The 5,826-nt window shown below is 36.1% G+C and overlaps 1 pseudogene; it reads right to left on the bottom strand.

Moving 5' to 3' along the window:
- Nucleotides 1–309: 309 nt before the first annotated feature.
- LOC114754118 (ethylene-responsive transcription factor ERF026-like) lies at nucleotides 310–1,087 on the bottom strand (annotated as a pseudogene).
- Between the last annotated feature and the right edge of the window lie 4,739 nt (nucleotides 1,088–5,826).

Genomic DNA, 5,826 nt, shown 5'->3' with positions numbered 1-5,826 from the left:
ATAATATCATGGATGAAAGATCTCACTCAATCTAATCCATAACTGTGTTGAGCCCATGCACGGACATGATTGTCCATTTTTAGTACGGACACTAATTGATGTGCCTCTGTGTCTGTATGTGTGTGTTTCGTCTCCCCCAACCTGTTTGCTCCTTTTCTGCCTTTGCTATTAAAATTCTCAAAGGAATTCACATGCACATGTAGTTTATATGCATAATTATAAGTAAATAAATTAAAGCCAAGCAAGGACAAATAATATTCTCAGATAGCTTTTGATTCGGCTACAAATAGCATAACATATCACTATTTTTAGCAATCACAACTTCTATCTAAATTCACTTACAGTACACAATGAAGTCCTACACTGTCTGACCCGAACCTCCCTGGAGAAGAAAGCTTACACAGTGAAACAGGGTACAAAGCGCGCGCGCGCGCGCACATATAGTTCAAGTATCTGTCTTCATATGGAATGTGTGAATTTGCTCCTTTTCTCTGTTTTTGTCCCCTTAAAAGCATCTTTTTGTTGAAGTTTAAAAGTAGTTCCACAAACAATCTGCAGGAAAGTTGTCTGAGGGTGGAGGCGTAATTCTGGGAGGGGACAGCAGCATTCCTTCGGCCATGTCTTGGAGCAAACTAGGCATGCCGAAAATGGCATCCTCGCCCACAAATTGATGATGATCTGTTCCAGACCAGGTCGACAAGATTGAAATGGTACTGTCATTATTATTGTAAGATTCATCAACCGATCAAGAAAACGCATTAATGTGTTTGTGTGTGACGCTGGAAATGGCTTCAGCGTTCGCTAATAAGGCTGCGGCCGCGGCGGCGCTACGGATATGAGGAGCAGAAGTGGAAAGCGGCACTGGATACCGTCCGGCCAACGCAGGCAAGTTGAGAACCACATCGCTGCCCTTCAGAGCCAGCGCTGCCAAGTCATAAGCAGCCGCCACCATCTCCGGTGTCGGAAATGTCCCCAGCCATATACGCGATGGCTTACGGGGCTCCCGGATCTCCGACACCCATTTTTCTCCTCGGCACCGGATTCCACGGTACACAGAATGCCTCTTGGAACATGAAGATTAGGCCATTATTATGCTCGTGTGGAAACTGGAAGATAATCTTTGTTTAGATTCTGGTAAGATCAGAGAATAGAGAGAAGAATCATTAACCTTAAAAGGGGTGAAGACGTACAAATGATGAGAATAAATGGTGTATATAAATGGAATGCATGAGGGGCATAGAATGTTAAAAAAAAAAAAAAAGAGAAGAAAAAAAGAAAAAAACAGAAAAGAAAAGGTGAAAGCGTGGGGAAATCGGGGAGGAACTGATTGAGCGGTGACACTGTGTTGGCAGTTTGAAATCTGGGTTCCAGCAATACGCTTGCGTTTTGCTTAGGCTTCGATGGTAACAACGCTAATAAATCAATCATCCCCGACAATATGGGCTTCAATAAACACTGTATTTTTCTTTCTTTTCTTTGTTTTTTTTTTAATCAAAACCGTCTAGTTTAAAGTCATTCAACTCTGCCTAATTCTACTTGGGATGGGACCGAAGTGAAACAGAGCCGTAGTAATGGTTTTTAATGAAGTTGCTAACTATTAGATCAGATTTTGAATATAAGACCCACTTAACTAATTTTAAAAAAATTAATAATTTATCAAATTATTTTAAAATATTTATATATTTATTATTTTTCTTCAAACTAATTTGTCTTACTTATAAATTTATATATAATATAATGATATACAAAAGTATTTTAGAGAAATTATGTAACATATACTCCTTTGATTCGAAAAAATAAGATCTATTTTGTAGTGTAAGTTACACTACAAAATAAATCTTATATTTAGAATTGATAATTTAATAATTTTTTTAATATTTCAAAATTAGTTCAGAGAGTCTTGGAGGCAGTAGGATTTATTGATCCCAACTCTGTGGATATGGCCTAAGCTAGCACTTTGACCAAAAAGACCTAAGCTAGCCCAACTTCCAACTAGCAAGGTTATATATGGGGTTTGGCCGTCGGAGGCTTCTCACACCCCTCTTTTGACGTTGTTTGTAATAGCTCAATCTATCAATTTTAATCTTTTTTAAATTTTTTATTATGAACTTTTATATAAAATAAGGGATATAGTGCTTAAATACTCCAAAAATATTAACGAATGATCACCCAATATCTGAAAGTTTTTCTTAGTTCTTATATGTCTTAAAAAATTACTTTCGTAGCAAAAATACCTTGGCCATTGTTTGAAAATTGATCATTAAATTATGTAGTTTGAATGGTGTCTTTAACGGTCAAACTTAACAGTGAATAATGATTCAAGACAGAAATGCGACAAAATAAAACTTTCAAGGCGTATAAAAGTAAAAAAAAAAAAAATTCAGGTGCTGAGTGTTTTTTTCATGTATACTTTTAGGATATTTAAGCACATTGTCTCTAAAATGAAAGACATTTTAATATTTCACAGTCATGAAACGGTGTAGCAATATTTTCTTAAATAATATTTTAAAGAAAATGAATTAAAATTGCACATTTTTCAGTTTTTCTTAATAATAAAAAATATATAATTGCACCTTGTTTTACCACTAGAAAAGATGATAATGTGTCTTATTTTGTGTAAAAACTAATAATTTGGGGGGGGGGGTAGGAACTTTATAAAAAGCATTAGAGTCCATTGGTCTAGTTACACATGTGGATGGTATATTAATAGGTTATATTTGTTGTTTGTGCTTTGATTTATTTATATTCAATCATGACTTTGGTAATTCTGATCCATGATGATATAAAGATGTCCAATAGAAGGGGAACTATAGAAATACATTCCGTGCCTATGACTGTGGAAGTCTTGATATGATGTTTAAGACATTTTTTACTGGCAAATAATATAATAGCTAGAATTAATTTGTCTTCACCAGTAAACTTGACAAAACTACCTATAAATTTTGCCACTTCGTGTTATTGAAGGCACAAAAGACCATAAGACCAAAATAAAGTCAACCTAATTTTGCTTACTGGTGAGAACCCACAAGGGAAAAATCCCACGAACCCACAACCGATCTGAATATACGCACCCCAAGAACGTAAACAAAGGTCTGGTGATCTACTTGAACCCTTGAACACGGAAGAACAAGGACCCGAAGTGTTGAAAGACGCCACAAGATTGATCAAGCCTTGATAAGTCTGTTAGTTCAATGAAGAACCCTAGAGAGAACTCCTCTCAATCAGAAATTGCAAAATGCAAGTTTTCATTCAAAATTCCAAATCCCCTCCCAAAATGAGGGTTACAATATCTTATAGAGGATACATTCAAGATCTGACCTAAAAAGCATTAAATGCAATCTAGAAAATCAAAACATAATAAATTCATAAGGACTTGATTTAGGTAACTTGGAAATTCAAAAGTCAAATCTGCCAACTAATTATGAATTTTCGCACAAATGCATTTAATGAAATATAATCAGCATATCAAGCCCAAAATATGATTAATTAGGCCCAAATGAGTCTTCTCATGTGTTGTACTTGATCCAAGCTCCTTAAATTGAAGTCTCCAAGCCCAAGATATGATCAGTAGCTCCATTTTCAGCCCAAATGACATTAGTGACATCCTCAGCATTTTTATCCAGATTTGATACTCCAATAAATGCCATTTGCTTTGTCAAGGTGTCTTGCACTAGCCCACTCAAAGCTTCCTTAATTCTTTTAGCTCTTGCTCTTGTGATTGGTCCAGTTGGGATTTGCAATGGATCATTGGAAGTTGAGGAGTTAGCTTGCTGTATCGCATCATTCCCCCTCTCCTCAAAAGGATTCGACCTCGAATCATCACCTTCTTGACAATGCATCAGCCACCACATTTTCTTTACCTTTCTTGTATCTGATGACATACGGAAATGTCTCAATAAATTCCAGCCACCTTGCATGTCTCTTGTTCAGCTTACCTTGACCCTTAATGTGCTTCAAAGATTGATGATCAGTATGAATTACAAATTGTTTAGGCCAAAGGTAGTGTTGCCAATTCTCTAATGCTCTTTTAAGTGCATAGAGCTCCTTGTCATATGTTGGATACTTCAAGGCTGCTCCATTCAACTTTTCACTAAAATAAGCAATTGGCTTTCCTTCCTGCATCAAAACAGCTCCTATTCCAACTCCAGATGCATCACATTCAATCTCAAAAGTTTTGTTAAAGTTAGGCAATACTAATACAGGTGCAGAACACAATTTATCCTTAAGCCTAATGAATGCAACATCTTGTTCTTTATCCCATTTAAAACCAACAGACTTTTAATAACTTCAGTGAGTGGTGCAGCAAGTGTGCTAAAATCTTTGACAAAGCGCCTATAAAAACTAGCCAAACCATGAAAGCTTCTCACCTCAGTTATGCTTTTAGGTGTTGGCCATTCTTTAATAGCTCTTATCTTTTCTTCATCAACTTCTATTCCTTTAGCACTCACCACAAAGCCAAGAAAACACAATTTTATCCATACAAAAATCACACTTCTTCATATTTGCAAACAATTTTTCCTTTCTCAAAACATCAAGCACACAATGCAAATGATTCAAATGCTCATCAAGATTCTTGCTGTAAATCAGAATGTCATCAAAATAAACCACAACAAATTTCCCAATGAAAGCACGCAAAACATGATTCATTAATCTCATGAAAGTACTAGGTGCATTAGTTAACCCAAATGGCATAACTAACCATTCATACAAACCATGTTTTGTTTTGAAAGCATTTTCCATTCATCCCCTTCCCTCATTCTAATTTGATGGTATCCAGATTTCAAATCAATCTTAGAAAAGACAATAGAACCATGCAATTCATCAAGCATATCATCTAATCTAGGAATGGGATGGCGATACTTTATAGTGATGTTATTCACAGCTCTGCAATCAATGCACATCCTCCAAGTTCCATCTTTCTTTGGGACCAAAAGTACCGGAACAGCACAAGGACTCAAGCTTTCTCTAACATATCCCCTTGCCATGAGCTCTTCCACTTGCCTTTGAAGTTCCTTTGTCTCTTCTGGATTGCTTCTATAGGCTGGCCTATTAGGAATTGTTGCTCCTGGAATGAAATCAATTTGATGCTCAATTCCTCTAATGGGTGGTAATCCAGGTGGAATCTCCTCTGGGAACACATCAACATATTCCTGCAATAAAGAACTAACAACACTTGGAAAGGAAGAGTTAATGTCATTAGTATCCAAAAAGGATTCCTTGTAAACAAGGAGAAGCAAATGTTGTTCAGCCAAAAAGGCATTCCTCACTTCACTTTCTTTTGCATAAAAACTCAATTTCTTTTTCTCTTTTCTCTCTTCATTTTTTTTCTGAAATTCTTTTTTTGAACTCTCATCTTTTCTCTCCTTTTCACTCCCATTTCTTTTTGATGTCTCTCTCACTTTTTTCATATCACTCTCTTTTTTCTCTCTCTCTCTTTTCATCTTAAGTTGATCCTCATACACTTGCTTTGGGGTCAATGGTACAAGAGTAATGGGTCTGTTGTTCATTACAAAAGAATATCTATTTGTAAGCCCATCTTTCTTTACCTTTCTATCAAATTCCCAAGGTCTTCCCAAAAGTATATGTCCAGCATGCATAGGAACAACATCACATAATACTTCATCACAATACTTCCCAATTGAAAAAGAAACAAGAACTTGCTTATCAACTTTAATCTCCCCACATTCATTCAGCCATTGCAGCTTGTATGGTCTAGGGTGTCTAACAGTGGGCAAATGTAATTTCTCAACCATTGTAGTGCTTGCAACATTTGTAACACTCCCACCATCAATTATCAAACTACATACTTGTTATTAATGAGGCAGC

This window comes from Neltuma alba, unplaced genomic scaffold (assembly GCF_004799145.2).
Source record: "Neltuma alba isolate B1F8T4 unplaced genomic scaffold, ASM479914v2 tig00010083_pilon, whole genome shotgun sequence".
In the NCBI taxonomy this organism is placed as follows: domain Eukaryota; kingdom Viridiplantae; phylum Streptophyta; class Magnoliopsida; order Fabales; family Fabaceae; genus Neltuma; species Neltuma alba.
The sequence above is the reverse complement of the archived record's forward strand: the minus strand, read 5'-3'. Positions and strand labels throughout refer to the sequence as shown.